Here is a 9849-nt window from a genome sequence, read left to right as displayed (position 1 = left end):
GTGGATTGCTTGAAATGTTGATCTTAGACAGCGGGGAAGCTCGAGCGTTCGTCTATGCGTGAGTTCGTTGCGTGGGCATAGGCCTAATCGTTCATCTCCTCTCTAGAAACGGCCCTAATCCCTCCCTTTTATAGTTGAAGGGGGGGACAAGGGTGACACATGCGATAGCTACATGGCGTCATGCGAACGGAGGTGGTATGTCTGAGCCCTGTAGCCTGTTACTGTGGCGGCGTGGGCGACGGAGTGGTCTCGTCCTTGAAGTACTAGGGCGATGCGCTGGTCATATCCGATCCTATGCGTCGTGGGAGCTCCAGTGTTACCTTGAAGCGGGCGTGGCGGTCGGTGTGCTGGTCACTGTGTGTTGACTGCGTGAGAAGCCGAGGCTCGGTTGGTGCCGAGGCCGAGCCATCGTGGGGGTCTCGGCAGATATGAATCCCGAGATTGCCGAGACCCTGATGTAGATTGCCGAGGCTCGGAGGGAACAGTTGATCTCGTACGCTAATTCCGAGGCTATGATGACCCGGACTAGACTCCCCATGCCGCGTTGTCTCTAGGGCGGGGGTTAGGTGGTATAGTGTAGCGCAGGCGCTGATCGTGGGCATAGCACCGGAGCACAGTGGTCGGTAATCCCCGCCACGCCCTATCCGGGACGGTATGGCGTTACGCGACTTCCTGTCTCGTCGGCCGCTCCGCGGTGTCGGGCCATTGTTCGGCTGATATCGCGGGAGTAGTTGGCGCATTAATGGGACGCGACGCGCTATCGGGGAGACTGTCGAGGCGGAAGCAACGGATTGTTGCCGAGCCGGCTTCGAGCGAGGACGGAGAATCGACATCTTGTCCGAGGCTTTACGCACGGGGCCTCGGGCGAGACAGAGAATCGGTTCCCTGTCGAGGCCCCTGTGCGAGGCCTCGAGTGAGGCGGAGATTTGGCAGGCCGCTGAGACCTCCGTGCAAGACCAGGAGCGAGGCGGAGAGCCGGTGGGCTTCGACGAGGCCGGGTTTTAACAAATGGCTTACCCTTTGGCTTTGTTTTTGATGGGGTTTAAGTGATTCTTTGGTGTTACGCTCGGGGGTACCCCATTTTATGGTACCCAACAGTAGCCCTCGAGCCTCAGGGAGAGAGTGAGTGCTCTTCTTGAGGTTTGACTTGTGGTAGCTCCTGGCAGAATAGTGTTTCATATTTCGAGGCCTCGGTGGGTGCGCACGAGCGCACCCGCCGGGTGTAGCCCCCGAGGCCCTGGGGGAATAGATTCATTCCTCTAGGGTCTTTTTCTCACGTTGCCCGAGGGACGCTATCGTATTTGCCGAGCCCACAAGTGTGAGTTCGGGTCACGGGGTCTCGGCAAGATCGCAGGAAGAACCCCCGTGCCTCTTCACGGAGCGAGAGGGCGATCAGTAGTCCTCCTGACTTTTTGTGCGACCCTCGCGTCTCCTTTTCGCTTGGAAGGAGGGGTGGAATATGCCAAGCTACCCTCGATGGGCGCGAGCGGTGGCATTTTCGGTGAGCTGTTATCGGGTGAGTCCAAGTGGAGGCCCGTGCCCCATTCGCTAGGGGTCTGCTAGTGGTCCAGAGACGCACTCCAAGAGTACCAGAGGGTTTCTCTAGTGGGTGCCGAGGCCGTTCGCTGGGCCCCGGTGGCTCGGTGCCTCCCTACGGTGGGATCCCATTCGGAGACCTCCCTGCCGGTCTCGGACACGACTTAGGGCATCCCAAGCGTTTTGCTCGCTCGGGCCTTGGCCCCGTACAGGCTCACCCATAGTCGTCCCTGACTCTATTGCCCTAGGGTAGCTGTCGAAACCCTTAGGGGCCCAGCCTTCGAACCCCTAGACCGTAACGGGCTCGATGCCCTTTGTCGCGTTTTCTCGAATTTTCAAGTGCGGGCTTGGGTCGCTTGTCTTTGTCTTGGGTGCAGGAGGAGCCCCCGAGCCTCTGCATGGAGCGAGAGGGCGGTTAGGGGTCCCCCCGACTTTTTTGTTCGACCCTCGCACATCCTTTTCGTTTGGACAGAGGGGTTTTTTGCCGAGCCCACTCGTGTGCAAGCCTGGGTCGCTTGGTCTCGGCAAAATTGTAGGGAGAGCCCCCGAGCCTCTGCACGAAGCAAGAGGGCGATCAGGAGTTCCCCTGGCTTTTTGTACGCCCCTCGTGCGTGAGGGTTTGTTTGCCGAGCCCCCCTCGGGTGCGAGCCTGGGTCATGGGGTCTCGACATATCTGTAGGAAGAGCTCCCTAGCCTCTACACGGAGCGAGAGGACCGTCAGGAGTTCCCCTGACTTTTTGAATCGACCCTCGCATGTCCTTTTCGTTTGGAAGGAGGGGTGTTTTGCCGAGCCCCCTCTAATGCGAGCCTAGGTCGCTGGGTCTCGGCAAGGTTACAGGAGGAGCCCCGTAGCCTCTGCACGGAGCAAGAGGGCCATCAGGGGTTCCCCTGGCTTTTCATACGACCCTCACGCTTCCTTTTCGTTCGGAAGGAGGGGTGGAATATGCCAAGCTACCCTCGATGGGCGCGAGCGGTGGCATTTCTGGTGAGCTGTTATCGGGTGAGTCCGAGTGGAGGCCCGTGCCCCGTTTGCTAGGGGTCGGCTAGTGGTCCAGAGACACACTCCAAGAGTACCAGAGGGTTTCTCTAGTGGGTGCCGAGGCCGTTCGCTGGGCCCCAGTGGCTCAGTGCCTCCCTACGGTGGGATCCCATTCGGAGACCTCCCTGCCGGTCTTGGACACGACTTAGGGCGTCCCAAGCGTTTCGCTTGCTTGGGCCTCGGCCCCGTGTGGGCTCGCCCGTGGTCATCCCTGACTCTGTTGCCCTGGGGCAGCTGTCGAAACCCTTAGGGGCCCAGCCTTCGAACCCCTGGACCGTAATGGGCTCGGCGCCCAGTTCCTTCATCTGAAAGGAACAGGGTGGGGGGAATGTCTCCCCCATCGGCTCGACAATGGCTGGCGCACCTTTTGAGGTGATTTTCTCGGGGAGGCAGAACGACGCCTGTTGCCGCAGCGGTCGGGCGTGATGTGGCGTCAATGGATGGGACGTAACTGTTCCCGCAATTAATGAGGAAAAGGTGGGCACGTGGGCGGTAAAATCGGATCGGGATTAACCGCGCTGGATCTGAGGGAAACTTCCCCGATTTCGTCGCTCGTCCATTTCGCCTTCATCCTGCATAAATACGCAACGAGCCTTGCCCCTCCCCTCCTTACCTTGCCCGCAATAGCCTTGCCGTCTTTGAGCCGTCGCTAGAGCAGAGAGCCCTAGGAGGAAGAAGGGAGAGAGGCGAGGCGGAAAGAGAGAGAGAGAGAGACTCATCGCCTGTAGTCGAACCCTCCACCGCACTCATGGCCGGTGACATTGTTGTCATCAAGGTGGACCCTTGGGGTCCATCCGATGTCACCGTGGAGATGCTTCAGTCGCTCGTCGACGGCGGGCTTCTTCGTCCGGTTACTGACCCCAACAGGCCAGAGTGGATCGCTCCGTCGGGCGAGCCAGAGCTGAGGACCTCATGACGTTACTCATGAGCTTCGTGTCTTTTCATGAGCGCAGCCTCGGCCTTCTGGAGGACCGGTTCATGCGGGCGCTTCCCGCACTACTACGGCGTGGAGCTCCACAACTTTCAACCCCAATTCCATCGCGCAGGTGGCCATCTTCGTTGCTGTCTGCGAGGGGTATCTGGGGATTGCCCCCCATTGGGAGCTGTGGCTCCACCTCTTCCAGGCGGGGCATACCACCAAGCCGACGGGTACATCGGGCATGAGGAAGGCGGTGAGGGCCAGCGGCTGCACTCTCCAAGTGCGCCAGGACCGTCAGCACCTCTACATCCTAGCCCAGCTTTCGTCAACCAATCGCCGATGGTACGCGAGCTGGTTCTTTCTTCGCAACGACGACGGTAGACTTCCCCCCTACACCGGGTGGATCGTGGGGAGCTGCCTGGAGAGGTGGAAGTATGGCGTTCCGAGGGAGGATCATCCCAAGCTGCAGCCGCTCCTGGAGGGGCTGGAGAGGCTGCGGGGCCGTGGCCTTACTGCGGCCGTGGTCGTGGCCACCTTCCACCACCGGAGGGTGCTGCCGCTGATGACTCGGCGGCGGCGCCTGTTTGAGATGAGGCCGGATAAGGCAATTGAGGGCATCCGGATGTCTGCCTCTGCCCTTTCCGACGAGGAAATTCTTCGCCGGGTGGGGGAGACGGTGGAGGCGAAGCTGAGGGGCAGTAGCCTGACCCCCTTCATGATGTGCCTGTCGCGGGGGTTCCTCTCGCTGGTAAGTCACGTGCCGCTGCAACCCCCAAGGCATCCCCGTTTCTCATTGTTTCTTGTTCCCTTATCTGTGTTCGCCATTCCTGCAGGGGATGAGGGACGTGCGAGCCTCCCCGCCGCCCGTTCTCGAGGACGCAAGGCGGCGGGCGGCTAACCGAGCGCACGCCGAGGCGCAGAAAAGGCGGAAGGACGCCAAGGTGGTGAAGCACACGAAGAAGATCCTGGCGCGCAAGGAACTGGATAAGCGCCATCGGCAGCAAAGGAAGGACGGTCTCCTGTTGGAGGAGTCCCCGTCGCCATCACTATCGACAGATGCCTCGGACGGAGATGACGAGGGCGAGATAGGGCGGGGTCTCTTAGACCATCTCCCCGACATTGAGGAGACGGTGCCCGAGGCATCGGCAAGCAGCCCCGTGCTCCCAAGAGGAGGAGGGGGAGCCGCCCCGGGGTCGGCGATTGCCCGCCTCGGGCCCGAGACCGACACGCCCGAGGAGCGGGCGTTGGGCAAGCGTGCCATCAGCCCGGTGGGCTCGGCGGCAGCGGTGGAGTGGGTGGTGTGCGGGGGGCGACGCAACTGCCCCCGCAGAGGACCGAGGACCAGCCGGCGCCTGGGACCGCCTTTGCAGACTAGGGTCGCCGTGCCGAAGCGGTTGCAGCCCCGCTCGAGGTAAGCGTATTTTTGGTGGAGCCGCAGCGTTTTCCGTTTGTTCTTTTGTCTTGTGCTGACCCTGTAAGTGTTTTGTCTTAGCCGGAAGCGACCTGCGGAGGTGCCTACCTTGGCGCCCCTCAAAGCTCAAGGTGAACCCCGGCTCCACCGCCCACTGGTGGTGAGGCGCAAGCCGCCTACAACGTGGCGCGGCGTCGGCGAGGGCTGACCCGAAGGAGCCGGCCACCCAAGGAGGGGCTGCCGAGGTGGCCTCGACACAGACGGGGGAGGGGGCGCCTCCGCCCCGCGAGGGCGAGGCCCGTGAGCCAGATGAGGGCGAGGTGCCCTCAGTTGCCGAGGCCATAGAGGTTGAGGCCCCCAGGGTCTCCGAGGCCAAGGCGATGGAGGCCGGGGCGCCCAGGACCGCCGAGGCCGTAGCGGCGGGCGCCGGAGCCCCCGCGACCACCGAGGCCACGATGGCGGAGGCCGGAGCCCCCGGGACCACCGAGGCCGATGTGATCGCGGCGAGGCCGTCGGCCCCAGAAGTGGAGATGAAGGCGGCGGAGGCCTCGGTGGCACCCTTGGTTCAAGGCCCGTCGTCGTCGTGGGAGGGCGCTCAGAAGGTGGAGGTCCATCCAATCTCCTCCGACGATACTTCCTGGGTGCTGGAGGTGGTCGACACCGAGGTGGCCAGCACCATGGAGCAGCCGGTTCCGACCCCAGGTGAGGGAAGCTCGGCCCTCATACGGGTACGACCCAAGCCCTATGGGTGGGATCACCCACGTGTCCTATGGCAGAGCCGGGATGACCCTGAGGGGGAGCCTCTGTTCGCCCTTGAGGACATGGCCGAGGGCAGGCACTGGGACACCTTTGAGTAATACCGCCAGCTAGCGGAGCGGTCACTACAGACGGCGCTGTCTGTGGTGGCCGATGATCTGCCCGGAGTCGCCTAGGTTCGCGCTTTCTTTTCTCATGCGGTGTTGTCTTTTTCTGAGTTTTCTTGTAGTGAATGACCCCTGTTCTGCTTACCCAGGAGCTCGAGACCCGGTCCCTCAGGAAGTCGGTCTTTCTCTGGTGGGAGAGGGATGTCTAGGATCAGCTCCAGCAGCAGAAGGGCCTGCTCGCCGGTGCCAACGAACTTCTGGCGGCGTGGAGCACGGAGGTGGAGGACCTCCGCCTTCATTATGTCGATGCAAAGGTCGAGGCAGCCACGGCCCAGGAGCAGGTCGCCCCTCTGGCGGCGCGGGTCAAGGAGTTGGAGGAGGAGCTAACCCGCGTGGCCGGTGAGTGGGACGCCTTCAGGTCCCGGGCTGGAGAAGCCACGGCCTCGGGCAAAGTCCTTGCTGGGCAGCTAGGGGTGGAGCAGAGTGCGCACCAGCTGACGAAAGGCGCCTTGGATGAGGCCCTTATGGTGGCTGAGGCCTCCCGGACCGAGGCCGTGGTCTGGAGGGGAAAGGCCGAGGGTGAGTCCTATTGCCCTCATTTTATTCGCTTTTCTTGTGTTTGCTCCCTAACTCCCTGGTGTAACGCAGAGCTGGGGAGAGAGGCCTCCAAGGGCGGCCAAGGCTACTCAGGTTCGAGGCCCAGCGCCTGAAGGAGAAGGCCGAGGCGTCTCGGGTCGAGGCCCAGCGTTGGAAGGAGAAAGCCGAGGCCTCTCAGGTCGAGCCCCGACGCTGGGGGCAGAAGGCCGAGGGTGAGTTCCGTAGACTTCTGCCCATGTTCTGGCTTGTACTCCTTTGCGCTCAACCTTGTTCCATTGCATTTGGCGTAGAGCTGGAGAGGGAGGTCACCCAGGCAGTCGAGGCCTCCACCGCAGTGCAGGCGGTGCTTGAAACCAAGATTGGGGAGCACGATGCGCTAAAGAGCGCTGCCCGTACTGCCTGCGAGGCCCTGGAAGTCGAGGGGGTCCAGTCAGGAAGCTCTCTCAGGAGCCGCCTGATTGCATTGAGCGGCCAAGTGGGCGAGCGACTCTGAGAGGCGCTGCATACGGGCGTCAAGCGTGCGCTGGCCATCATCGCTTCGCACTACATTAGCGTTGACCTTCAGGCCATCAGTGATGGCTACGTCCTGCCCGACGATGACGAGGAGGCCGATGAGGCGGTCGCAAAGCTGATAGAGGTGGCTGAGGGCCTCAGCACGGCGCTGGCCAAGCTGTTCGAAGAGGAGGTGGTCCCTCCCCCGCCGTCTGCCGATGCTGGAGGCCCTGAGCCTTGACCTGGGCCCAAGAGGCCATGTAAATAGAATAGGGATTAACTTTGTATTGAAACGCTTGTGGCCATCGAGGCCTTTTTTAAAGTACTCGTGTTTCTTAATCGTTTTTCTTGTATTTCCGAGCCTCTGCCCTGTGTTGTCTCTGATCAGATTTCTTTTGCAAAAAACCTCCTCGGAACCTAAGCCGTCCCTTGGGCGAAAGGTGGTGAGGGAGTGCCGTAGCCCGGGGGCATAGGCCGTCTCGCGACTCTACCGGCCTTCTGTCCCTAGGAACAGACTTTTCGGTCCTTGGGTTTTTTACAACCGATTCATCAGAGCGTGCTAGAGAGTTTGGCGTAGGAATTTTTTTCGAAAAACTGACTAAAAATGGTGCGTGGGACTTAGGGGGGAATCCCCCATCTAGCCCCCGAGGGAGGCTCGGTTCTACAGAAGCAGAGCCGTGTCTCCCTTGTGATGTTATCGTACTGCCGAGGCCCGTGATGGGGCTGGAGAGGTTTCTCGAGGAATTAAAACAACTGAAGAGCGCTTCTTAATTGTATTCCGAGAAACAATGTATACAATGCTTGGAAATTTAAGGGTAAAAGCGACAGTAGCTGTTCTATGTTCCAAGCGTTGTTGAGAATTGCGCCCTTCTCGTTGGCTAGCTTGTAGGTCTCGGGCTTCAGCACTTGGGCGACGATGTATGGTCCTTCCCATGGCGTGGTCAGCTTGTGGCGGGCCCTTGTTGCTCTGCCTTAGCCTTAATACTAGGTCACCTACCTTCAGGTCTTGGCTTCGAATGCGCCGGGCCGGATAGCGCCATAGGGCTTGCTGGTACTTGGCCGAATGTAGTAGCGCCATGTCTCTAGCTTCCTCCAGTTGGTTGAGGGCGTCTTCTCGGGTGGTGCGGTTGCTTTGCTCGTTGTAGGCCTGTAGCCTCGGGGAACCATATTCCAAGTCAGTGGGGAGGACGGCCTCAGCTCCATAGACCAGGAAGAAAGGTGTGAACCCCATGGCTCAGCTTGGAGTGTTCCTCAGGCTCCAGATGACCGACGGGAGTTCGCCAAGCCATTTCTTGCCAAACTTTTTCAACCGGTTGTAAATTCTTGGCTTGAGGCCTTGTAGGATCATGCCATTGGCACGTTCTACTTGGCCATTTGTCCTTGGGTGTCCTACGGCCGACCAGGCCACACGGATGTGGTGGTCGTCGTAGAATGTCAGGAATTTTTGGCCAGTGAACTGTGTTCCGTTGTCGGTGATGATGGTGTTCAGAACCCTGAACCTGTGGATGATGTTAGTGAAGAATAGCACCGCTTGCTGGGATTTGATTTGATTGATCGGCGAGCCTCGATCCATTTGGAGAACTTATCGATTGCTACCAGTAGATGGGTGTAGCCCCCGGGGGCCTTCTGTAGAGGCCCGACCATGTCGAGCCCCCACATGGCAAACGGCCATGTAATGGGGATGGTTTGGAGGGCCTGGGCCAGGAGGTGCATCTGTCCGCGCGTAGTACTGGCATCCTTCGCAGGAGCGTACTAACTTGGTGGCGTCAGCAACCAGCCGTCGGCCAGTAGAACCCTTGGCGGAAGGCGTTTCCGACGAGCGTCCGAGGCGCCGCATGGTGCCCGTAGGCCCCTGCGTGCAAGTCCCCAAGTAGGGCCTGGCCTACCTCGGTGGTGATGCATTGTTGGAGGATGCCAGTTGGACTTCGCTTATACAACTCGCCATTGCAGAGGATGTAAGTTTTGGCTTGTCGCGCAAGCCATCGGGCTTTGGTTCGGTCACTAGGAAGCTCCCCTCGAGCGAGCCAATCAAGGAATGGGACTCGCCAGTCCATGTCCTGGTCGGTCTGGGGAGTCTCTGTGTTGACTTCCATGACCTCGAGCTCGGCCGGAGGAGTCTCGGCGGCAGAGGGGGCGTCGAGGCCTACGGTTGGTTCGGCCGGTGGGCTCTCCTCCGCTGCCGAGGCATAGTCGATGGAAGGCTTGTGAGGTCTCTGGCGAAGATGTTTGGGGGGACCGGAGCCTGTGCCGATGCCATCTTTGCCAATTCGTCTGCGGCCTCGTTGTATTTCTGCGTGATGTGGTTGAGTTCGAGACCGTCAAACTTGTCTTCTAGGTGACGTACCAACTTGCAGTATGCCTCCATTTTGGGGTCGAGGTAGTTTGACTCCTTCATGACTTGATCAACGACTGAGCTACGAGTCGCCTCGGACGTCGAGACGCCGTACCCCTAAGTTCGATGGCGATTTGTAAGCCATTGACGAGGGCTTTCGTACTCGGCCACGTTGTTAGAGGCGGCGAAGTGGAGCCGAACCATGTAGCGCATGTAGTACTCCGAGGGGCGAGATGAAGAGCAGACCCGCGCCTGCCCCGGTCTTCATCAGGGATCCATCGAAGTACATGGTCCAGCACTCCGTCTGAATTTGAGCAGGTGGCAGTTGGGTGTCGGTCCACTCAGCCACAAAATCAGCCAAGACCTGAGACTTAATCGCTTTCCGAGGCGCAAAAGTCAAGGCTTCCCCCATAAGCTCGACGGCCCACTTGGCTATCCTACCCTGAGGCCTCTCGGTTATGGATTATCTCTCCCAAGGGGAAAGACGATACCATGGTCACTGGGTGGGACTCGAAGTAGTGACGCAGCTTGCAGCCGAGCCAAGACTATGACGTAGATCAGCTTCTGGATGTGGGGGTAGCGTGTTTTGGTCTCGGAGAGCACTTCGCTGACGAAGTAGACAGGTCGTTGGATGGGTAAAGTGTGCCCCTCTTCCTGCCT

Source organism: Miscanthus floridulus, chromosome 17 (assembly GCF_019320115.1).
Source record: "Miscanthus floridulus cultivar M001 chromosome 17, ASM1932011v1, whole genome shotgun sequence".
NCBI lineage: Eukaryota > Viridiplantae > Streptophyta > Magnoliopsida > Poales > Poaceae > Miscanthus > Miscanthus floridulus.
Note: the sequence above shows the minus strand (reverse complement) of the source record.